Genomic DNA, 26765 nt, shown 5'->3' with positions numbered 1-26765 from the left:
GTAAAACTGTTTCTAAAAATAATGGGAAGCCATCTGCGGTTCTATTCCAACAGAGAAGACTTTACCTTTGCTTCCACCAAGAGCTATTAGCAATCTTGAATCATCTCAATCCAATTTCAGAATTAGGAAGATGTGATCAGTCCCCATGAAGGCTTGTCACTTGGGGTTCATTCATTCCTCAGGTTCATCCCTTTGCAGTCTCAGCCCAGAGTTGAGAGGTCACCTTGGAGTGTCCATAACTCCTTCTCGTCCCATGAGGTTGTCATGAAGTCCTCAGCATTTTTTTCATTCAGGTATAAAGCACCCTCAGAGGTTGGGCTCACTCACAGTCCTGGATTTCCATTCCCCTCAGCTCCTAACCAAGTAATTCCTGACTCTCTTTTTAACCCTCTACTATCTTCAGGTAGACATTTTTTTTTTTTTTTAACATTTAGCTAGCTTTTCTGGTTGTCCTAATGGTTATTTATTCCATATTATCTTTCATGATGACCAGGGACAAAATTCCAAAAAAAACCCATAGGTGTTCATCAATCAATAAATTATGGTACATTTATACAACAGAATAAATTATTGCATATTTATGGGTAAATAACATTACGGTTAAATAACAAAAATGTTAAGTCAATTACGGTACATTTACACAAATACAATGCTATTTGGCTACAGAGACTTTTAGGTGCTGATATAGACGAATACTTCAAAATATATTGCTTAGTGAAAAAGCAAGGTACAGAGCAGTGGATGTGGTATGCTATCGTACCTTATCATATGCTAGAGGTATGCTATACCTCTAGAAGGAGTCAAAATAATTGAATACTTAGATTGTTTGGGGCCTAGAAAAATGTATAGCCAAGGCATGGAAGTGAGAAGAAAATTCTTCATTGTTTTTATCATTTTATACATTTGAATTTTGACACCGGTAATATATTATCTGTTTGATATAAAAGATAAAATAAACATTAAATGATAAAAAATGGGTAAAGCTATGTGCATGAACCTGTTTGTCGCCGCAGTACTTACAATAGCAAAAAATTAAGGCAAACTAAACGTTCGACTGTAAGAAAATAGTTATGTCGGGTGCCACTGATGGCATCTTCTGCGATGATATTAAAAATAAATAGGGAAGTGGGGCGCCTGTGTGGCGCAGTCGGTTAAGCGTCCGACTTCAGCCAGGTCACGATCTCGCGGTCCGTGAGTTCGAGCCCCGCGTCGGGCTCTGGGGCTGATGGCTCAGAGCCTGGAGCCTGTTTCCGATTCTGTGTCTCCCTCTCTCTCTCTGCCCCTCCCCCGTTCATGCTCTGTCTCTCTCTGTCCCCAAAATAAATAAACGTTGAAAAAAAAAATTAAAAAAAAATAAATAAATAAATAGGGAAGTTATGGAGAAGCCTGGATACACTACTTTTCTACTGCTGTGTGATAAATGAACACAAACTTAGTGGCATGAGACATCATTTATTCTCTCATAGTTGTACAGATCAGAAGTCTCTCCCGATAAAGCTGGGTTCTCTGCTCAAGGCTTCACAAGGTTCAAATCGAGTTGTCAGGTGAGCTGAATTCTCATCCTAGAACTCTGCCTACCTCAATGGAAAATGCATTATCATTAAAGAAAGAAAAGAACGATGAGTCTTTTTTTTTTTTTTTCACCGTTTATTTATTTTTTTTGGGACAGAGAGAGACAGAGCATGAACGGGGGAGGGGCAGAGAGAGAGGGAGACACAGAATCGGAAACAGGCTCCAGGCTCTGAGCCATCAGCCCAGAGCCTGATGCGGGGCTCGAACTCACGGACCGCGAGATCGTGACCTGGCTGAAGTCGGACGCTTAACCGACTGCGCCACCCAGGCGCTCCAGAACGATGAGTCTTAAACATATGCAAAGATATTCAATCTTACTAGTAAGAGAAATTACACTGAAGTACACTTTTTATCAGTCAGACAAAAAGTTTTAAAAATCTGGTAACACGTTCAATTGGAAATGGTATATGGAGAGCATTGCTTTCTTACATTATTCTAACTTGTATTAAAATATTGTATACAGAAATATACATAAACTATGATAACAACCAGGTAAAAATAGGTGTGTGTGTGTGTGTGTGTGTGTGTGTGTGTGTGTGTGAAAGAGAAATAAAAGGGAGGGTACAAAAATGTTAATAGTCACACAAAAGAATTTGTGTCACTTAATTTATCATTATTTTTGAGATTTTTAAGTAAGGTTATTATTTTCTTCTATCATTAAAATTGTATTTAAAAGGAAGAACAGTAACTTTTTCAGTCTGTTTTTACCACTGCACACACAAAAAAGAGTAGATTTATTGCAGTGTACCAGATCATTGCTATTTGCTGGTATTGCTGAGATTAGGACATAGGTCCCCAACTCTGGGTCCTCATGTGCTATGTTGTCCGGTCTCTTGCTGGAAAACTCCAGGCATACGAGACTATGACAATTATGGAATGCCTGTTATTTCCTGTGTGCTCACTACTTGCTAGGTACGTTTATGTGCAGTTAACCCTCATGACAATCCTATACGATAAGTATTATTTCATAGTGTCACTGGGTTTTTAATTGCAGCTCTGCTCCAGAAAAACTGAGGGACTTGGCAAGGATTCCACCCCTCCTCGCTCAGTTTCCTCCTTTATAAAATGGAGCAAGAGTCATAAGAGTCGTAACTAAAATGAGCCAGATACCATTAATACCCTACCTGTATCCTCTCAGCACTTAACCACACCCATGCATGCTTAGTTAGCTTCCAACTGGCAGCACCTATGACTTTTTACCTGAGGTTTTCCTCTGACCAGGAAACCCCTTCTATTCACATGTGGGAAAGTCTAGAAGCCTTCTACCTTCCTCCAACAGCTCTTAATCAATGAATAACTGTGGAGTGCATACATAGTCCCTGAGCTACCTCAGCCCCTGGGCAAAATGACTGAAGTGCTTGTTCTATTCAATTTCCCATTGTTCTACTTACCCCCAGAGTAATCCCTTGACAATACACTTTCTTTTTCTTTCTTTCTTTCTTTCTTTCTTTCTTTCTTTTCTTTCTTTCTTTCTTTCTTTCTTTCTTTCTTTCTTTCTTTCTTTTTCTTTCCCCTTTCTTCCCTTTTCTTTCTTTCTTTCTTTCTTTCTTTCTTTCTTTCTTTCTTTCTTTCTTTCTTGTAGAAAGAATATTTAACATGAGATCTACCCTTTTAACAAGTGTTTGACTGTACAGTACAGTATTATTAACTATAGGCATGATGTTGTACAGCAGATTTCTAGAATTTATTCACCTTCCATAACTGAAACTTTATACCCATTAAACAACTCCCCATTTCCCCCTTCTCTAAAGCCTTAGCAATCACCATTCTACTCTCTGTTTTCCATGGGCTTGGCTATTTTAGATATCTCATATAAGTAGAATGATACAGTATTTGTCCTTCTAGGACTGGCTCATTTCACTTAGCATAACAACCTGTAGGTACATCTGTGTTATAGCATATTTCAGGATTTTCTTCTTTTTTAAGTTAAGGCTGAATAATATTCCATTGTACATTATACCACATATTCTTTATTCATCTGTCAGTGGACATTTGGGTTGTTTCCACATCTTGACTATTCTGACTAGTGCTGCAGTGAACACGACTTCAATCAAGGTTTGATCAGGGCTGTGGTCTCATCTGAAGACTTGACTGGGAAAGGATCCACTTCCACACTCACAGTCTTGGAAAAATTCAATTTTCCAGCAGTTATTGGACTGAGGGCCTGTTTACAGCTGGCTATTGGCTAGAAACATTCCTGAATTCCTTGCCACATGCGCCTTCCTACTTGGCAGTATGCAAATTGAGAAGGCAATAGAGAGAATCTGCTAGCAAGATGGAAGTCAAAATTTTATGTCACCCAATTAAAGAAGTGACATCCTATAATTTTTTTTCTTATTCTAATGGTTAGAAGTCACTAGGCAAGCCCACATTCAATGGGAAGGGATAGAAAGAGGGTGTGACGGCCAGGAGGCAGGGACCATTGGAAGACATACTGCAATATACCTGTCACACCAGTCAATTTTAGATCATTCTGATAGGAAGGAAAGAGCCTAGCTCTTTCACAAAACATTCTTTTTCTGTTTCTTTGAGGTATTCTTGCAATCTTAACAGGAGATTTCCCTCATGAAATTAGCTTTTACTTAAGCAAATATATTCCAAGAATGTGATATAGCTCTAACATTCTAACATGTTATGGGTAACAATAAGAAGCCAGAAGGAAATCAAAGTTATTCATGAATAGCTGAATTGCAGAAAACCGGGAGAGTACATTCAATATTGGTGGACCAATATGGATACTGGATGTTGACAAACTTAAATCAACATATCTGCATTGAACATACTCTTTTGTATACAAAAGTAGAAACTTGAAATGTATTCGGAAAGAAATCAAATAGAATTAGACTTAAATGTATATATTTCAGTCATCTTTGCTGATATTGTTCATGCTTTCACTTTTAGCAAGAGCCATTATGCTTCTGCTTACAAATGTGATGAAGAAGAACTTGTTCCTTAAAGTAGAAATAAAAATGACTATAAAAATCAGAGTCCATGCTATTATTACTCACTCCTGACAGAGGTGTGCTTAGAGTACAAAGGGCTGCCTTCTCTCTAATCTGAGGGGATGTTCCAGCCCACCAAATGAAAAATAAAGCTACCTTCAACAGCAGCCAAGGAGTTAAGAAGCTGGGTATGAAATTGTGTCTCCCTCATTACCTGCAATGCATGGCTGAAATCATTTGAAGTAACGCCTGGAAATCTCTACTAAAACAATCACCAGGTGGGTTGGGAGTTTATGCCTTTTGACCAGGTCCACAGCCCACATTTGCCACAGAGAATTTTAATTGATATTATTCTAGAGAAGAATTCCTATGCTAGTATTAAATCAGGAAAAAAAACAATTGAACGCTGCATTATTCATCTTTCCAGCATAAATGAAAATAGAATGGATTTAGAGTAAAAAACTACTTTTCAGCAAGGAGAGGGCTTCTAAGTAACCAGACTATCAACTACAAGGATTGGGCCCAATATTACAAAAATATATGTGACAAATGAATAAAAATGTTATTTCTTTTCTGTTTTTCTAACAACTGCACTCAGATATCTGTAGGCTTTTTGAGGAGTTGTTGACTTTTTTTTTTAAGTTTATTTATTTATTGTGTGTGAGAGAGAGAGAGAGTGTGGGAGGGGCAGAGAGAGAGGGAGAGAGAGAGAATCTCAAGCAGGCTCTGCACCATCAGCGCAGAGCCCAATACAGGGTTCAAACTCATGAATCCTGAGATCATGACTCAAATGGAAGCCTGATGCTCAACCAACTGAGCCACATAGGTTTCCCTAAAAATGTTATTTCTAAATCACTTTTTCCATAGCACAAATAAGGCAACTCCTTTTTCTTTGTACTATCTATGATTCCAAAGCATTGCTTTTATCTTTTTATTTTTTAATTTTTTTTAGAAAGAGAGAGTGATCACATGTGCAAACACAAGTGGGGCAGGGACAGAGGGAAAGAGGGAGAGAATCCTAAGCAGGTTCCATGCTCAGCTCAGAGCCCAAAATGGGGCTGAATCTCATGACAGTGAGATCATGACCTGAGCTGAAACCAAGAGTCTGATGCTTAACTGATTGAGCCACTCAGGCACCCCTCCTTTTATTTTTATAAGTTTGGAATAAAAATTGTCAGGAGTGCTTGGGTGGTTCAGTCAGTTAAGTGTCGACTTCAGCTCAGGTCATGATCGGACCTGAGTTTGAGCCCCACATCAGTCTCTATGCTGACAGCTTAGAGCCTGGAGCCCACTTCAGATTCTGTGTCTCCCTCTCTCTCTCTCTCTCTGCCCCTCCCTGGCTTGCTCTCTCTCTCAAAATTAAATAAACACTAAAAAAGAGAAAAAAGAATAAAAATTATCAAGCCATTGAGTATACATCTATATGTATGTATATCTATAGAGACAGATCATCTTACTGAAAGTTTTAACTAGTGCCATTGTATATTATATGTCTTTGTGACCTGTCTCCAACTTTGTCTTTATGTTTTTATTGTGTCCTTCCAGGCAAAGTGGAGAGCTAAAAGTGACCCTGAATCCAGAATGTAATTATTCATATAAGTAAGATTTCTTTTCTTCTTAGAATTTATCAGAGAAGTTATCTTTGTCAATGAAGATAAGAAACCATCTACATTTTCAAAAATGTAAGAGAAAAGGCAAGGGGATTTGACATTTATTGAGCACCTAGTATGTGCCAATTATTTTTTTGATGTATATCCTTTCATTGAATGATCAGTCCTACGAGGAAGTACTGTTATCCCAACACGATAAATGAGAAAACAGAAGCTGAGAAGACACAGAAGGAAGAAAATGAACATTTGTTGAGCAAGTGAATACTAACATGAGGTGCACTCTATATTTATACACTCATTTAAATTTTCCATATGCATACCCATGTTATGGTTAAAAAAAACTGGGCTCAGAGTTGTTTAATAATTTACACAATATCATACACATAGTAAGCAATTAAGTTGAACTAGAACTTGAGTGGATCTGATTCCTCATATTTTTCCCAATTATATCAAAATACTCCAGCATAAAATCCTTTAAATGTAGCCGCTAGCAGAGGCACTGAAAAATTTAGATGGCTTCCTCCTAGCTTATGAGGGAAAGGTTGCTATTTATAAAACTGTTGTGTTTCCCACCAGGGAAAGGCATCTGGGAACATTTCCAGAATTAAATTCATCCATAATTAAATAAATAAAATTAATAAGAGTAAATATTAGAAGCATCTTTCTTGGCTCAATTGTACATTCCAGTACAGGTACAGTCCCCAAATCTACTCTATTATAATTTCTTTGCCTTCTTTTTTCTTCCTACTAAAATTGTTGAACATTTATTCCTTCATTATAATTTGTTTTTAACTCACCCATCTCCTGCTCTAGATTAAGAGTTCCTTGGAGTCAGGTACCTTGGTATATCTTAGACATCTAATACTGGCAATGACTGAATAAACAGATGAATTAATTAATAAACAAACAAGAAACAATAGGATACCAAGCCAAACTCATTACGTAGCTCTACTAAGCTTTGGAATAGTCTACAATATGGCACTCCCATTGAAGGTGATGTGATACCTCCAGGCTGCTTCAAGTTGTAGATTTAGCCTGGCAAGTACTTAGGCAGGATTCAGTTTACTTGAGTAGTACCCACCGCTGTCCCAGCACCATTCAAGATGCTCCGTTCTCAGTCGCTGAGAGACTATAGTCCCTCTGACTCTATGGTTCTCTAGGGCATACTTCTCCAACTTCTCCTCATTCCTCTATTCCAAATACATAATTTTGTTTTGATGTTTGCAAAAATGTTAAACGTAGGCTTTCCTTTTGCTTAATAGAATGCCTACAGGAAATGGGGTAGAGGTTAAGAGCATGTCAGGTCAGACTAAACAGGTTCAAGACTAACTATCATTTATTTATTAGCATGTGACCTTCAAAAAGCAGTATATCTAAGTTTCCGCTTCTCATGAGTAGATGGGGATAATACGAGTACCTACCTCCAAGGATTACTGTAGACATAATATGAGATGATGAACCAAATGCAGTGAGCATGGCTCCTGACATATTAATGTTTTAATAAACAGAATGAGAATACAAAAGTGTCTTTTTTCTTTGGCTGTCTGGTTTATAAGTACTTAGGAATTAAAACCAAGAGAAAAGAGAAATCCCCTTTATCTTCCAAAAAAAAGTATTAATTGTGTAGTCTGGTTGCAAGGACAGGAATACCTATGGTTTGGCCCACCTTTAAATCCCGTGCCCATCCTGACACTGAGGCTGAGTGCTTTGGTTGGTGATGTAGGTGTTGGGACCTCCTCAAGGGTCTGGGGTGGGTAAGAGGGTGGAGAGGGGAGTGCTGTCTTACCCAAACCACATGGAGGCACTCACTAAGGGAAAACCAGACCAGAAAGAGCCTTAAAAGCTGCTCTGCATCCCTACAGGACTAAGCTAACCAGGAATAACCAACGCAAGATGATGAAACCTTCAAATACCTGTTTTCTCATATTTAAAACCAAAATATTAAGATAAAAAAGAGAGACAATCCAATTCAAGGCCTGTTCTGATTTAATTTAATGGCCCCACAAAGGAATTATTGCCGTAGAGGTTACAGAGTTGGGTCTAAGCAGTGTTACTGCAACGGACATATCCAGATATCCAAGTAGGTTAATAAGGCTTTTCTTTAATTGCCAATTTAGCTAAGAAAGAATTTCCTTGTAAGGACTCTTTCTACCATCTCCCATAAACTACCTAGATGCTTACTTCAAATTTCCACTTTGCCTATAGAGTCACACAGCCTTGAAAGGCATAGCTCCCCAAATTCACGCTAATCACTTGCCCCTACAGGAAGTACGCAAATAAAAGGATCAATTTTCTTCTCTATGTGTCTGTTCTTATTATATTTCAATATGACCACATGTATTCCCTTGTTGGAGTAAAGAATAAGTAACAAAATTCAGACAGACATAAATTGCCAATACATCCTAATGTAGCTTTGTTCTAGAAGTTGTTACAAAAGTAAAAGTCACATTGATGCCAAGCTCCATAGTACTTAAATCAGGCCATTTAACAGTCTGAGAGTCATTTACCCATGAGTGGTAGTGGTGGTGGTGTTGTGTAAGTGTGTCAGTGCACCTGTATTTGTGTTTCCCTTATTCTCTCCCTTCACATTTCTCCTTACAAGAAATTTCTTCTCTTTATGATCCTCTACCACTCAAGCCATCAAACATGGTGGAATGAACACAATACTTAGACAATGTAACTTTGTTTCTTGAATAGAATATCAGACATACAAGCAATTTTTTAATATGTTCACATGAAAAGAGAAATAAGTAAATGTAGAAGGTAATTTATGGAAGTCACAGAAAGTTTCTTTTCTCCTTTTGTTTTTAAATGAAATGTTCATTTTCTGGTTACAAAGTACAAGAAAATTCTGGGAATATATTGGGATGACCATTAAAACAGGATACGAAATATGAAAATCTCAATAAATAACGAACACAAATAGATGGTCTGCCAGTTTGTCAACCTCGAAGCCAAGCATTATAGTCTGGGATCTAAAATGAATAAAGAGGTCATAGAAAATGATACTGAGCCACACATACAAAGAAATCTCACTGAATTCTATTGTGTTCTTAAAACATGGATATTTGTGTGGGTAGTGCATACACTGAAACATCGCTTTTATTTAGTACCACCAATTTTGGAGGAGTACAGCACAAGAAATGAAAACCTGGAACCAATTAGAGATGTTCCCAGTTCTGGGTCGAGCCTGTTTTCCCTGGAGGTTCTACAAGCCTACAGCCAACATCACTTCTATCAAATAAAACAATGGTTTCACAAAATGAAAAGATCACTGGATATTGTAGACTACCTTTGGAAAAGGGTCTTATGAAAACATATCTCAATCATTTTACTTGACAGGGCAACTCCATTATTAAAAGTGTATCTATCTTTCAACAAATCTTGATTCGTATCGGTAGCTTCCTTCCTAGTTCCAAAAGAGAATACTATCACCATATGTTTACTATAGTAGAAAGGCTCTTATCATTGTATTATAAGTGGCCTGCTTCCTTAAAATTTGATCTTATTACTTTCTTAAAGTCTAACTTAATATAATAATGTAATAGAATGTAATATAATAAATATAATATAATATAATATGTACCTATTACATAATACAATGTAACATGTTTATATTTATATTATTTAGATTATGTTTACTGTTATTCATATATTTATTTAACAGATAATACTTATATCTTATAATAATATAATTTATCAAATATATAACATAATATAATCTATATTACTTACCTAATATGTAGTTATAATATATTAAAACATATATCACATAAGTATCTACATATACCTGCTTAATTATACCATTATGGGATGGACTGGAAATAGGGTTGAAAAAGAGTTCCCACTGAGATGTAATTCAGGGTCATGGATTAAGACATCACAGCTTTAGTAATTCCCCAATCACCAGTATCTCATTCACAAAGCCTATTGCTTATAAATCTACCTCAGTTATCATCTTCTCTGAAGACACTTCCATGCCCATACTCTTACCACCAGAAAGATAGAGCTACTTTAAAAAATTCCACCAATATTTTGCACAACGAAGTAAAATGCCAATGAACATACAGACAATTGCAGTCTTGCGCCAGCCATCTTGTACGAATTCTTATGATTACACTTGTCACATTGCACTGTAGTTGTTTATTTAATGCCAGTCTACACAGTGGGACTCTGACTTACCTGGGCATAAAGCCACATTCTACTCATTTTTGTATCCAGTGGCAGATACTGCCTGAACCAGGCTGCCATTACTGAGTCAATGCACCTATCTCTCAGCTGCTGGCAGTCTCAGCTGCTGATGGCCCATAGCAATCTTTCTCCAGACGGCTCTCTTTGGCCAATAGGAGCCCAGAAATGCCCAAGAGGAGAGCCCTCATCAAAGGACTGGATGATTGAAGGATACATGGGCCAACCTCTTGATTCAAGGTGGGAGGAGTCTGTGGTATTTTTCACGCCCTGCAGTTCCCGTGGAGATCAGGGCTAGAGACTGCTGAACCCACATGCCTGCCTAGCTTTCTCCCCTTTCAGATCTGCTTCCTTCATTTCCTTCCAGGCTTCTCCTGGAAACACCTCATCAGCTAATCACTCAAACAAAAACCCCCATGTCAGACTATGCTTTTAGGAAATCTGACCTGAGACAGTACGCAGTGATTTCTGTGACAAATGGTCTTTTCCTCCTATTAAACTCTGAGATCCATAAGAAGAGAAAAGATGATTTATTCACCTCTTCATATCCAGTCCCTAATTCAGTGCTGATAGTAAACACTCAAAAAAAGTTTATAAATTTGAATTTATGTGAGTATATTTACCTCATTCCTTATTCTTTTCTTGGATTGAATAGATAAATCCTAGGAAAAGAGAGCCATGGGTTTAAGGATTATAATTGCCATTATCATTTAATACCAACCTTTCTCTAAGACCTAATGAATACGAATTGTCAGGAGAAGTAGTAAGCTCTGAAATGAGGGTGGTGGTAAAGATACCCCTCCTCCCAATTCTATCTTATAGTAATATACATAATTAAACAGTATCTCATTAAATGGATAGATTCATTAACAGTAGCTAATGGCCATATATCAAACTGAATTTTCTTTTGTTTTCTTTTTCAGCTTCCCATGAGAACATTTTCCCATTCCTCATTTTCATCTTACTCCCATATTAAATCAGAATTAGGTTGGTAAATACAAAGCCAACTCTAGGAAGTAAAGATTTCTCAGTTGCATTTTCTCAGTTCCAACACAATATATCACCAGAGATTAAAACAAATATGGGGCTCTGGTCTCTACTGTATCTCTTGGAAATGGTCCTATTTCTCTTCACTATGGAACATAGATCAGATTTCACCAAATGAATTGACAAAATCATTTAGAAGGACAAGAACTCCAACATTAATAAAAAACATGTACATATATCTAAATTAATCCAAAGGCACAAGTTTCTCCATCAGTGTTTCTGCTTAGACCTATGTCTTACTAAGAAAGTGGCAGAATTGCCATGGGCATAAAATAGAACAATACTCTCAACGTTCTAATTATAATTCCTGTTACTAACTGATTGCCTCAAAGTCTGGCCAAGAAAGCATAAAAATAATTGACTCTTCACAAATACATTTTGTTTTGAGGTAGACATAGCTTTCTGATGAGAAAAGGCTCATTAGGTTTCTATTACTCAAACTTGTGTCCAATAGACAAGATCCAATTCTTAACACAATGACAAAAAATGACTCAAATACCATCTCTAAGCGGATTCACTCCTTGGGAACATTGGTATTTGGTCAGCTCTTCTGCAAACCGCCAGCTATCAACTGTATCTCAATTACAGAGCTATGAACAAAACATGTGAGATGAGGTGGGGCAGGGGAGGCATGAGAAGGGCACAGGAATTCTAAAGAAAATTGGTCTTCAATATTGAATCAGCTGCCATTGCACCCAAGCGTGGGGCTGGATATGTTACGTTATCTCATCTACTCTTTACTATAACCCTGACAGAGCTGTATTTTTATCTTCATTTTATAAGTGATAAAAGTTGGCTTTACAGAGACCAGATAGCTTTTACAAGTCACATGGCTACTAAGCTGGAATTCAAACCAGGGACTATCTCTTCCAAAGCCATTATCTTTTTTTTTTTTTTTAATTATGTTTTAAATTTTTTTCCCCACATTTTATTTATTTTTGAGAGAGAGAGAGAGACAGAGCATGAGCAGGGGAAGGGCAGAGAGAGAGGGAGACACAGAATCCGAAGCAGGCTCCAGGCTCCGAGCTGTCAGCACAGAGCCCGATGTGGGGCTCGAACCCATGAACCATGAGATCATGACCTGAGCCAAAGTCAGTTGCTTAACTGACTGAGCCACACAGGCGCCCCAAGCCCATCATCTTTTGACTTTATTACTCTTTATCCAGTTAGCTAGTATTCACTCAAGGTTTATTTTTCACTGAGCTCTTAAATATCCACATCTCTGTGACATGGGGGAGAAAACACTTTTCCGGGCTCTTTATGACACCAGTACAACATAATACCCTTTTGATATATGACTTACTAACAAACAACTAGTACATGATTTATTCTAAGAAGCAATTCTATACCCTGAGTAAGACCAGGTGCAGTCTTCTTTAAAGTTATCAAAATGCATTAGTGACATGCGGTGGATGTTTTGAGAGCATGCTAAAGCTTTGGAATATGTCAGCAAATGAAGACAAATGAAGGTAATACTGGGTGCCCCCAATTTTGTGGATATATGCCCATAGCAGACATAGGCATGTTCATAATTCCATGGCCCCCAAAGCCATGGGGAAGTTCCAAAATGATGCCTGGTCTCCTGAGTCAGAAAGAAAGGGACTGAGGCTGGGTTCTATTCTAGAGGGAGATGGGGAGAATCCTGGGCTGCCACCCTCTGTTCTCTTTGTGAAGTGGTGTATGAAGTATTTGCTCTGAGTGAAGGATGTGAGACAAAGATGAGGGAACTTAGAGAGTTCTGGCAGAGGTTAAATGGTCTTGGATTCACTGTCTTGGGGAATGAGAGAAAGGACTGACTGATGATGGTGGGAGATCAAGGAATTTTTCTCCCGGGTATCTCCTTGCTGTTTCCACATAGTAGATCTCAATATATATTTGTGGAATGAGCATACTTGAAAGTATTTTTTTAATGTTTATTTATTTTTTAGAAAGAGAAAGAGCATGAGCAGGGGAGGGGCCGAGAGAGAGGGAGACACAGAATCTGAAGTAGGCTCTAGGCTCTGAGCTGGACACTGGGCTCTAACTCATGAATGGTGAGATCAGGATCTGAGCCAAAGTTGGATGCTTAATTGACTGAGCCACCCAGTGCCCTGGAAGAAATTCTTGAATTGATTTTATACATCACGGTATCCACAATATAATTTTAGAAATAAATTAAATTCCATTAATAGTATGAAATTGCCAATGAAATTGGCAACATCTCATGCCATATCATCTCTCATGTTCTTCTTAATGCCAACCAAAGAGTCTTTGTGCAGTTGAGGTCTGGACAAAATGACTATCAAGGGTGAATGACAGGTGTAAAGATCAGCGTGATGATTACCTGTATAGGGTGGTTACAGGTCGCCTTCTCAAGCTTTGCCCTGGTGATGCTGAAGAGGTTAGTGAGTGTTGTGAAAGATTGTATGTAGATGAGTCTGAGGTCCTTTGGGAACACAGCTAGCCATTCTGCAGGCTCTGACCTGACATTTAACTTTTCTTCTCTAAAGGCCAGTGTTTCTCAGATGCTGCATCTGAACTATTCTTTTTCTTGTTCTAGAGCTTCTTAGTGCTCTGTGTTTTCTTCTTTTCTTTGAGGAGTTTCTAGCAAGATTCCAGAGGGTTGTCCTATCTTCCCTCCAACAGTTGCCCCAAAGTCTCAGGGCATTGTTTTGCAGGAGACTCTTAACTTCTGTAGGAAGCACTTACCTGGCCTAGAGATGTGGCATTGTGGTGATTTTAGGTCTTGAGGTCTACCTTCTTCCTGGCTCCTCAACCTCTGGACCTCATCAACCTCCAGACCTCATCAGCCTTCATGGCCTCCATTCCCTTAAGGCACCAGTTCCTGTGTGTTCAGCTCCTGCTTCTGCCAGTGGCAGTAGGAAGAAGGGGGACAGCAATGTGGTGTATCAGACAAGTTTAAGCTTTCAAATTATACTTGCAAACTTGACAAAGCACTTTATAATCTCCATATAAAACCAAGTTTAAAGCAAAGACTTTCTATTCTCATCTTCAAAGCTGAATCGCAACCAATTACTTTTATTTTATTTTCAAATTATTAATTTAAATTCTAGTTACTTAGTATATGGTGCAATACTGGTTTCAGGAGTAGAATTCAGTGATTCATCACTTACATACAATACCCAGTACTCATTACAAGTGCCCTCCTAATGCCCATCACCCATTTAGCTCATCACCCACCCACCTCCCTCCGTTTTTTCCATATCTTTAAGTCTCTTATGGTTTGTTTCCCTTTTTCTTTTTTTCTCCTTCCCATATGTTCATCTGTTGTGTTTCTTAAATTCCACATATGAGTGGGGTGCCTGGGTGGCTCAGTCGGTTAAGTGTCCGACTTCGGCTCAGGTCATGATCTCACGGTCCATGAGTTCGAGCCCCACGTCAGGCTCTGTGCTGACAGCTCAGAGCCTGGAGCCTGTGTCAGATTCTGTGTCTCCCTCTCTTTCTGACCCTCCCCCGTTCATGCTCTGTCTCTGTCTCAAAAATAAATAAAACATTAAGAAAAATTAAAAAAAAATTCCACATATGAGTGAAATCATATGATATTTGTCTTTCTCTGACTCACTTATTTCACTTAGCAAAATACACTCTAGCTCCATCTACATCACTGCAAGTGGTAAGATTTCATTATTTTAGATGGCTGAGTCATATTTCACCTTCATTATTTCATTATATGTATGTATGTGTGTTTGTATTCATATACACACACATACCACATCTTCTTTATCCATTCATCAGTTGATGGACAGTTGGGTTCAATCTCATGAAGCATGAGATCATGACCTGAGCTGAAATCAAGAGTCGGGTGCTTGACCAACTCAGCCACCCAGGCACCCCCTTTTATTTTACTGTTTATTTTATTTGGGGTCTTTTGGGGTTCCATACAAATTTCAGGATTGTTTGTTCTAGCTCTGTGAAAAATGCTGGTGGTATTTTGATAGGGATTACATTAAATGTGTAGATTGCTTTGGGTAGTATGGACAGTTTAACAATGTTTGTTCTTCCAATCGATGAGTATGGAATGCTTTTCCATTTCTTTGTGTCCTCTTCAATTTCTTCCATTATTGTTCTATAGTTTTCAGAGCACAGATCTTTTACCTCTTTCGTTAGGTTTATTCCTAGGTATCTTATTGCAATTGTCTGGGTGCAATTGCAAATGGGATCAATCCCTTTTCTGCTGCCTCACTACTGGTGTACAGAAATGCAACAGATTTCTATATGTTGATTTTATATTTTGCAACTTTGCTGAATTCATGTAATTAGTCCTAGCAATTTTTTGCTGGAGTCTTTTGGGTTTTCTACATACAGTATCATGTCATCTGCAAATAAATTACTTTCATTTCAAACAATAAATTCATCTTTTGCAGTATCCAGGATACCTCACTAATCCATTTCAGGTTTTCAGTATAGTACAGATCTGTCTACATTTGTAAACAAAAGACTTAGCTGCAAGAGAAATGAAGAAAAGAACTAGGCCTGCAGTTTGGAGTTACATTCAAAAATCATTAAGCCAGAATTCATTTTAAACAAGTTTCTGCTAGATAGTATGGGTTCGGTGTGATTACTAGTTCTGGGAACCCATTATGAAACAAATAAAAGTTAAACATTGCCCTGGAAAATTGATACAGTGAGTTGAATTCATTTATCTATTGAACAGCAAATAGGGCTCAATTTTGGCAGGAAGAGTAGGATATGTGGGGAGAGGATGTTATCCCAAGGATGTAGGTGAGAACACATTATGTTAAGAAAAGTAAAAGGTACAGAGATGGAATCTTACACAATTATTCAGACTGTGGCAGACTTATGTTATGTCAATTTAGCTCAGCTGGAACTGAATTTCACAAAATCCCCTTGCCTGCATAGCTTCTGGTTGGCATGAAGTAGCAGCCACACTCCTTTTGCATGCAGAAGGTGAAGGCAGGCAATGAGGCTCCTGGTAGCTTACACACGCTTGTGTAACCAGCTGCTTGCTGGCTTCCCACCTGGGGGTAGCACCCCCTCCTCTGGGTCCTGCACCTCCGGCCAGATCCTCATTTGGCTTCTCTGGCTCCTGGGCTAGGTGCAGATTTAGTTCCATAATGAAGGTCACTAGCTTCCTCCCATTATCCATGTGGCAGGAGGAGAGGCAGGAAGAGACTGCCATGGAAGTTAAAAGCCTGCCCTCATGGGCTCCAGTCACCTCAGCTTTGTAGGTTCCTGTTCCTCCTCTCTTCCCTTCACATCTGATCTCCTTTTCAACTGCCTGCCTTGTGGATTTCCACCAGATCCAGAAGGAAACATCTTATATAATAGTTTAACCATATCCCACAACTGTGTAAGGCCTAGTCACCATTATAGATCCCTTATTTATAATGTATATTTTGGAGGTTTTGTGTTTCTCTGATCACAGTCTTGGTTAAACACAGGGTGACATTATTAGAATGGGGAAAATTGGGAAGATCATTGGATAAATCATCTGTAATTTCTCAGAAGAAAGGCAATGACTTTGACTAAGCTCTTGTTGGCATAAAGTTCTCCACGGTGCTCAACAAGGTAAACCAATGTTTTTTAAGACCTTCAGTATCTTCATATAACTTTATACATGCTATTAAAGTTGTTAGTCACACACTTTTATTTTTTTTATTTTTATTTTTAAATTTTTCTTAGTGTTTATTTATTTTTGAGAGACAGAGAGAGACAGCATGAGCGGGAGAGGGCAGAGAGAGAGAGAGAGGGAGACCCAGAATATGAAGCAGGCTCCAGGCTCTGAGCTGTCAGTCCAGAGCCCGATGTGGGCTTGAACTCACAGACCGCGAGATCATGACTTGAGCCGAAGTCGGATGCTCAACCGACTGAGCCACCCAGGCGCCCCACACACTTTTAGATCATACACAATAGATTATATTTATGTATATTTATGGCTAACATTTCAAATATATCCAGTGTTTGACATTATCTAGGTGATACCGCCATTCTTAGTAGCTGATGTTCAATATTTAAGATTCTGCTTTGTATACCACTCTTGATGTGTATTTGTATCTGTGACCTGACTTTTTTCTCAAAATAATCCTGAGATGTCAGAAAAGAGCCAGTAAGAAGTTGGGGTTTGGCACAGAAGAAGAGGACAAACATTTCCGAAGCCCATGCTGTCACATTTGCACTTTATAATTTCAATTAATTTTCACAAACCTTTCTGGTTAGTTTCTTACTCTTATTTTGAAGTTGGGCACTGAGAATCAGAGAATAAAGTGTCTTGTTCAACATCTCACACCTAACAAAAAACTGCTTTTCCTTAAAAGTGAGTGAAACCATAACCATACCAATGGAAAAATTGGAATAACCTTTAGAACCTGAAAACTTTCAGGTGCTATGCATCAATAAAAGTAGGAAGATAAGAAGCAAACAGAACCATATAACAAGGATTCAGTATTTGACATGTGGGCACAGCAACAAAAAACAGTGATAAACATTTTCATCTCTTGATAATAAAAGCTTTGCTGGTAGTAAACTATTTACAGTATACTTAATACATCGGAAAACTGTTACATTTTTAATATGTAAAATGAATAAAATGGAAAAAAAATGCCCAAGCTAGAGTTAAACACTAGGCCACAAAACTTCCAAGTGTCATCTAATGACTAGGGAGGAAGTGTGTATTTTAATGAAAAAAATCCCCAACGTATAACACCTAGAATTTTCATTTCAGCAATTGTCCCTTTAATATTGAGACCCTTTGTCTATTCCAGAGGGGTAATGGCAGGTAGAATTTTACCTGAAATCCCCTTAAGTTTCCAGTTCTCATGGTTACTTCCTCCTCAAATTTCTTTCAACACTAATCAATGGCACCTCGTTACAATCTCAGTGAAAGTTTGAACAAAAGGACCCATTTCCCAATGGTTGTAAAAATAAATGGAACATGAGGGGAAGTTACACTGTATACTGAAGTAGAGTCACAGAATTGTAGTGGCATTGAAGATTGATTCCCTATCTTTTACAAGTGACTTAACTGAAAATCAGAGAAGTTTTAGTCATTAAATTCAAAAGTGAGTTCAGGTTTATGGATGCACTAAACGTACACAATTTTGTGAGGAATTAAAAAAAAAATAAAATCACAAATACAAAATTACATATAGGACTTTGGGTGTGGCTCATGAAAATGAGGGTTTAACATTCCAACCAGATCTGAATGAGGTGAAATCCAACTTGAAAAAGCAAAAGCCAAAAGTGTTCAACAAGCTGGTACCTGGAAGTGCACGGAAGCAGAGGGGCATCAGGAACAACTGGAACCAGAAACATGAACCTCACTGGGATTGTTTCTGTCTCTGTTTCTCTCCATAGGTAGGCCTTATTCCCTCTCACTGTAAACCAGCACTCTTCAGAAGCAGGCAAATATGGCTACTGATAGTTCTTAAATTACATATCATAAAGTTTCAACCACTGAGATGCCAAGAGGCTCTCTGGGCCAAATCCAATGCTAGAGAAGGACCTTAGTTGATCTGGTTGGGTCCAAGTTAACTGCTGTCAGTGGAGTTGAGTCTTATAAAAACATGGAGATAACCACAGGCACATGCTCAGCATAGAAAAGAATCTGTGCCAAGAAGAATCTGGAAAGACAAAACAACCCTCCATAAATTATTTGCTCAATGCTGAATAGCTAATAAGAAGTATATTCAGAATCATAAACTAAGGGTTCATTTCTAGAACATTTTTTTCTCTAAATATTACAGCAGATACTAAAAAAATTAATTTTCCTGGCTCAGAATTTTTGTTTTTTTGGCATAGAAAATTATCAGAATACACAAACCAAAATAAGACCCAACAAAAATAAGCTTAATTTTTTCATTCAAAGGCAATTTAGAGTTCCTCTGAATGAGCATTATACACATCGATTCTCATTTAGAGACTTATTAAGAAAACAGGACATTTGGGTTAAGCATGTATTATCTATTAACTTATACTAGAAACTTCCTTCTTTCTGCTATTCTGATGTAATTTGTTTACTTATTATCTCTTTACCATAGATATAGAATAGATGAAAAGTGCTAATTGGCTGTGCTCTGTGATAAATGAAAGATTCTTGTACAGTGCTTTGATATATAAATAGCATAACTACAAGTTTATTAAAGCCACATTTTTTAGAACAAATAGCATATTGCTAAACATTTCAGACCAAAAAGTTCCTGCATAAGGAAGTCGCTATTGATTTATATTTCCTAGTTAAGTAATTCTCTATCGATTTATATTTCTTTGCCTGAAACAAAGTACCTCAATCATTGGAAAAATTAAAAGGAGGAGAATTGAAAATGGGAAATTTTGACACAATATATTACAATAGAAAGAAAACCCCAGGCCTTTCCTTTTCTTTCTTTTTAAAAAAAATTTTTTTTTCAACGTTTATTTATTTTTGGGACAGAGAGAGACAGAGCATGAACGGGGGAGGGGCAGAGAGAGAGGGAGACACAGAATCGGAAACAGGCTCCAGGCTCTGAGCCATCAGCCCAGAGCCTGACGAGGGGCTCGAACTCACGGACCGCGAGATCGTGACCTGGCTGAAGTCGGACGCTTAACTGACTGCGCCACCCTGGCGCCCCTCCTTTTCTTTCTTTAACTAAGCTTTAGCAGCATCTTTTTATTTTAATTTTTAAATTAATAAATTTCCATTGTTCTTGATTACTTCCAAGAATTCTTCTCTACCTGGAAACATGACGTATGTTGAAGGCAATCCTGGAAAGGATTTGTAATAGTGCCTTAACCATGCCACTATGCTTAAGATGAGAAAAGAAGGAGCTTGAAAATAAGTAATGGATTTCAGAGTTCAGCTCTTTCCTACCAGTGAGACTTTCTCTGGATTAGACTCAGCCTTACAGTCTGGTGAGGCATGGCCAAGGCTACATCTGTTGTACTGTGTGCTGTTAGGCAAGAGCAAAAGGTCTCAATTCAGAAGCTGGAGAAAAGAGTAGGATACTAAAACCAAGGGTAGCAGACGCCAAACCAAACTGAAGGCCTATGAATTATCTTCCAGATGAGTAAGAGAGCAACATCTGTTCATACTCATAAATCAAATCCTGCCCAGCAGGCTCAGGGCATGGGGTTCCTTCCACAGAAGCACAGGATGGGACACATGAAGAGAATGGATGACAGTGTGATCCTTCACACTGATGTGCCATAGAGCAACAGTAAATAAGGTGTCCAGGAAACAGGGGCCCACAGAACTGTGAGCCAGTCAGAAACCAGAACTGAGTTCATACTACCTGGTAAATTCTATGGGCACAAGATAGGGAGCCAATTTAAAAGCAAAGCCTCCAATGTGCAAGTTTGCCAGATTCTTTAAAATACAATTATAATCACTGATCAAGGGACGGATTTAACATAAACAACCTGGAGAAGACTCCTGATCATATTTGAACATTTTAAATTTCACCTACCTACACAATAGCATTACCTTCAGGATGTTGTCTTTTAATAAAAAGCCTTTTCCCCCCTCTCACACTTAGAAGAATATGTTGTTTGTCATTTGTGCATATTGTATCTTTGTTTTTTCTTGAATTGCTCTGTTTTCTTTTCTGATATCATACTAACTGACCACGATTTAGAATAATATGACAGATGTGTTTAGTGTGGCAGAAAGTCTCCATTTTTCACTCCAAGTTTACTTTTCACCTATCTCAGCCTTAACCTCTGCCCAAGAAGAATGACCTCCACCAACTGGGTCTCCTGAGCTCTCTTGCCCTCTGGCTTCCAGTTGGGTTTGGCCATTAAGAAGTACAGACATGAAGAGCACCTGGGTGGCTCAGTCAGTTAATTAAGCATCCAACTTCAGCTTAGGTCATGATCTCATGGTTGGTGAATTTGATCCCCATTTTGGGCTCACTGCTATTGGCCTGTCAGTGCAGAGCCCACTTTGGATCTTCTCTCCCCCTCTCTTGGTCCCTTCCCCACTTGTACTTTCCCAAAAATAAACATTTACAAAAAGAAGAAGAAGAAGAAGAAGAAGAAGAAGAAGAAGAAGAAGAAGAAGAAGAAGAAAAAGAAGAAGAAGGAGGAGGAGGAGGGGAGGAGCAGGGGGAGGAGGAGGGGGAGGAGGAGGAGAAGGAGAAGGAGAGAATTAAGATCAGATAATAAGAGAAGAGACAGGTAGGAGTATTTTACTTTTACTCTCTTCCAACCAGACAGTAGTTTAGCAGGGGTTGTGTTCCTCTTGAGTATCTCAGATGGCCCCTATCAGATGGCTGCAGCTTTCTCCAGATTCCAGAGGCAGTCTCTTTGACCTTGTTTGTGTCATCTTGATGGTGGGAGTAGCTTCCTGTCACTGCTAGTCTTAGAGGGCTTTGCTACCCTTTTTGAATCACTTAACCTTGCGACACCTTGGTACAGATGCTCTTTATTATATTTTCTTAAATTATTCTTATATGTGTAACATCTCCTTTTCTTCTAGAACTCTCATTAATATAGTTAGCAAAGAAATATCATTTACAGGGCACCTGGGTGGTTCAGTTGTTTGAGCGTTCAACTCTTGATTCTGGCTTGGGTCATCATCCCAGGGTCATGGGATCGCCCCCCACAGCAGGCCACACTGAGTGTGGAGCCTGTTTGAGATTCTCTTTCCCTTTACCCCTCTCCTGCTTGCACGTGCTCTCTCTCTCTCAAATAAATAAATAAAAATTTTAAGAAGTATCATTTACCACAATACCCAATCTGAAGAAGCATCAATCTATTACAAGCAAAGTCAATGCAAAGTACAAGGACAATCATCCCACAGATGAGAGGGAAGATTTCCAGAAAGCAGTATGGTGTAGTGGAGGAGTACCTTGTTTTTCATACCAGGGTTCAAATTCTTGTTCTGCCTCTTGCTAGATCCACGAACTAGAACAAATCTTTTAGTTTCTCAAAATCTGTTTTTCTTAATAAGACGAGACTAATAATAACATCTCTCTTATAAATTTGTTGCTAAGGTTCAAAAAGATAATTTGGTTTAATTTCATAGTATGACGTTGGCATTAAGACTGATAGCCTGGCAGCTATGATGGAAGCCATGTTTTTAAAATGATGCTTCCAGGGATGAGACATCAACTGAGAAGTATAATCTAAACACTTAAAGGATGACTTATAGTGTCCTATGCTAAGAAACATCCACAGCGCTACTTTACTCAGTTTATTAACTGCTACCAAACAATAATATGCAACATCCTGGATTACCATCTAGTCTCAAATCCAATAAAATTCCCAGCCTTGAAAATCCCCTTCCTCTATGCTCAAAAGATACAGCCTAGAGGTGAATATGTTAAAGATGGTGGCAATGATGAGATCTCTTACTGAGATTAATTACTGACATTCATTCTTACTGAGACTAACTATATGATAGCGCTCACTATTCTAAGAATGTGATACATTTTAAATCTTTCAAGCCTCATAACAGGTAACGTATATCATTATTTTCTTATTTTACAGGAAGAGCAGTTGAGGCAAAGATTAAATAACCTGCCCATGGTCACATCTAGTAACTGGCGGAAAGGAAGTTTGAACCCTGGAGCCGAGGCTTCAACACCCATGTGCTAAAGCACCCAGCTATACTGCCTCACCCGGCAATTTCTACCCCATTTTTTGATGCTATGGACATCTGGGTTCCATCTTCAGAAATACAAACATTTAATTTAGAATTATAACACCACTGACAAATTTTTGTCAAGCAAGCACTTTGCAGAGCAAATATCATTAGGCCAGTTTAATTTATTATTGAATTTTCTATTCAGCACAGTTAAAACATTTTTATGTTTACTTTATTGAAATTATATTCATCAGGGTCTTTTTTCTGTAAACTGTACACTGAACATCTGATTTATTGGTCAGTCATTTTGTCCATATAAAATGTGACTGATTATAGCTCCTACCCAGAGTACTTTTCTTTTATGGTTATTATAATAGAGCTTCAACAGACCCACATCTAATTTACATGAATTCAATCAGCTTGGCCAAAAATTAAAATAAATCTAAGAGTTTCTGTGACTTCCCAAATCCACCTCCAAGGGATTTTCATACATGAAAAGGTTTCATACGTGGTGAGGATAGAAGTGAGTAGTGATTCCTCCAAGAAGAAATTAAGGAATTAACTTGGGGTGGGAAGAGGAGGGTGTTGATGAGAAACAGCTTATTAACGTAATCTCAAAATATCTCCCTACAAATCACAATTTGCAAAAGCTATAATTTGCTATACAGTGGAGAAATAAACAACACCTCAACCAACTGATGGAAATTAGCCTCATGAATATAGGACAGGCATGACGTGCCTACAGGTGTGATAGCCTAAGAAGGACAGGCAGCACTTAATTTAGCAATCCTGCCAAAAAATACATAACCAGAATCACATTATGGGGAGACACTAGGTAAACCGCCTTCAAAGGCAGTTTGTAAAACCACTGGCCTTTATTATTCAAAATTATCAAGGTCCCGAAAGACAAAATAGGGTAAGGAGCCATTCCAAATTAAATAAGAATGATAACTAAGTGCAATACATGATCATAGTCTAGCTTCTGGAGAAAAACTGCTGCGAATGACATAATGGGGATAATCGACAAAACTGGAAATGAACTAGGGACGCCTGGGTGGCTCAGTCGGTTAAGCGTCCAACTTTGGCTCAGGTCATGATCTCACAGTTTGTGGGTTTGAGCCCCGCGTGCGGCTCTGTGCTGACAGCTCTGAGCCTGGAGCCTGGAGCCTGCTTTGGATTCTGTGTGTGTGTCTCTCTCTCTGCCCCTCCCCTGATCTCTCTCTCTCTCAAAAATAAATGAGGATTAAAAAAAGAAGAAGCGCTCAATTGAGGTGAAAGGTGGTTTTCTGATTTTAAAGTTCATATCAGATTTTGGGGCGCGTGGGTGGCTCAGTCGGTTGAGCCTCTGACTTCGGCTCAGGTCACGATCTCATGGCTTGTGAGTTCAAGCCCTGTGTTGGGCTTTGTGCTGACAGCTCAGGGCCTGGAGCCTCCTTCGGATTCTGTCTCCCTGTCTCTCTGTTCTTCCCCTGCGCTCACTCTGTCTCTCATTTTCTCAAAAATAAATAAAGATTAAAAATTTTTTTTTAACAATTTAGACCTGCAAAAACTGATCTCAAAAAAGTGGACTTTCTAGAAATGCACTGAAGTAACACCTTCTAAGAACTGGTTTTAAGTACTCTAAAATGAGTTGAAAATCATGTAGAGTAAAAATGACCCTGGAAAATCTCTAAATTGCCCATAAATGTAGAGTACACACATTTTTGGTAAATAGCCCTGTACAGTAATATGTATGTACAACTGGATAATGTATACAATATGCAATTTCATGGAAGGACCGTAATCAGCAGGTAAATAATTCAAGTATTTTGCAACACTTCCACAATTTTGTGAAAATTACAAATTACAAGTTCTAGCATTATCATTATGTTCTACATTCAATTTTAACGGTTCTTCCAGTTTTGGTCACTGTTTCTTTAAGACCTTTAGTAATCGTTTTTTTGTTTTAAAGCTTTATCTTGGAATAATTTCTGATTTAGAGACAAGTTTCATGAAATTATAAAGAATATCTGTATTCCCTTTCTACAGATTCACTAATTTTGACTATTTTGCCACATTTGCTTTTTAATTCTCTCACTGTGTGTGTGTGCATACACACACACACACACACACACACACACACACAGTTTTTGCAGACCCATTTGAGAGTAGATTGAATACCTCAATGACTTTTTGTCACTTAATACTTCAGTGTGTATTTCTCAGGAACAAGAGTATTTTCTTCCATAACCACAGTCTAGCTATCAAATTTAGGAAATTTAACATGGCTGTGCTTATTATTTATATAATGTATAGTCCATTTCCAATTTTTCAATATGTTTTTACTTTATTTATTTTGAGAGAGAGAGAGCATGGGAGGGGCAGAAAGAGAGGGAGAGAGAGGATCCCAACAGGCTCCACGAGGTCAGCGCAGAGCCCAATGTGGGGCTTGAGCTCACAAACTGTGACATCATGACCTGAGCCGAAGTCGGACACTTAACCGACTGAGCCACCCAGGCGCCCCTGCAGGTCTAAATTTTTAAGGATGCAGCTTATACCTGCACTTAGGGGTTTGCGTTGATTTTTATTTCTGGTCAGTGTGCTGGATATTCTCCTTTTCTTCTCCACATCCGTATCTCACCCTTTGCCACCCTGCCCTGAATCTAGGGCACCCAGAGCTTCCACACTCTCTGGGTTCCAGTTGAATGTGAATTTGGAGAGCCATCAGCAGGAGACCAGAGAGTGAGAGCTGAGTGACACTATTATATCCCCTAGCCTTGCCCTGACCTGGTCAATAAAGGCTGCATTCCCCTACTCTAGAGTCCCCAGCTCCCACTGGCCAGCTTTTGTTCCAGTTTGCAGTAACAGCTCTGTCAAATGCTGGGTCTCCAAAAATATTACCAAAAGTATCTGTGATAAAGCAAAGCTGAGTTTGTTGCTTCTCACAGGAAGGCAGATCACTACCTTGACAGTCTTAGCAGAAACTTGCAAGGGGAAAAGAAAAGTCAGGATATATATGTGGTCTTGAAGGTCTGGTTCAAGGTAGCTTTTCCAATGGGAGTGCTTGCCTAGGACTGGGCAAAGCTCATGATATGATAGTTTAGGATGGGTGGATATAGCAAGAGAGGGTCTCCAGGTGAGTTAAAGGAAAACAACTTCTTGATAAGCTTGGTTGAGCTGTTATCCTGAGTAGTGGATATTTACTCAAATGAGGATACGTTAAGCAGTATAGTATGAAGATGAATGGATGTTCAGAAAGTTCCTAAAACAAGTAATAAAGTTATCTGAAACTTCATCTTCCTGGGCATGAGTTGCCTGAAATAGCAAAGTCATGTCAATGTAGACTGTATGCCCCATGGGTGTAGGTAGTTTCTGTTCTCAGCCCCCATCCTTTTAGGTCTAGGGATGGTGATGGCTCTTCACTGTGAGTTGCTGCAGGGTCAGTCCTTCATCACCCAGTGGTTGGTTTTCCTTTCCTGCCCTCACTTTTGTCAATAATCTATTAAAATTTTTGCAGTTACTCTATTTGAATGTGCCATCTGTCTCCTATTAGTACCCTAACTGAGGAAGATAATTATGAGTTAGGTAAACATTTATTCATTTGTATATATTATTAACTCAGCAACTCACACAGTATTGCTGTATTTCCCAGTATTAATCATGTCGCCAGTCCAAATCAGTATCATTGTGTATGGTTTGTTCACTGAAGGTGCAGTAAAATGTAAATTGCAAAGTCAAAAGACCCTGATTTGTGCCTAGATCTATTTGAGCCCACCTACAGAAGTGGTCTCATTGACCTTTTGCACTCATCCTGACAGAGGACGGGAGATACTTAAGCTGCTCTAGCCAATTACTGGGGATTTAGGACCTGCAGGACCTAGCCCTGCCCTTCTGCCCTGATTTTGA

The 26765-nt window shown here is 38.6% G+C and overlaps 1 long non-coding RNA gene across 1 annotated transcript in view; it reads right to left on the bottom strand.

Moving 5' to 3' along the window:
• Nucleotides 1-18933, bottom strand: part of LOC125156641 (uncharacterized) — a 29333-nt gene extending 10400 nt beyond the window's left edge. The window contains exons 1-2 of the long non-coding RNA XR_007148716.1: nucleotides 18579-18933; nucleotides 14048-14204 (exon numbers count right to left, since the gene is read on the bottom strand). This is a non-coding gene — a long non-coding RNA (uncharacterized LOC125156641). The remainder of the gene's footprint in view (nucleotides 1-14047; nucleotides 14205-18578) is intronic.
• Between the last annotated feature and the right edge of the window lie 7832 nt (nucleotides 18934-26765).

The sequence above is a fragment of the Prionailurus viverrinus genome, chromosome F2 (genome assembly GCF_022837055.1).
Source record: "Prionailurus viverrinus isolate Anna chromosome F2, UM_Priviv_1.0, whole genome shotgun sequence".
In the NCBI taxonomy this organism is placed as follows: Eukaryota; Metazoa; Chordata; class Mammalia; order Carnivora; family Felidae; genus Prionailurus; species Prionailurus viverrinus.
The sequence above is the reverse complement of the archived record's forward strand: the minus strand, read 5'-3'. Positions and strand labels throughout refer to the sequence as shown.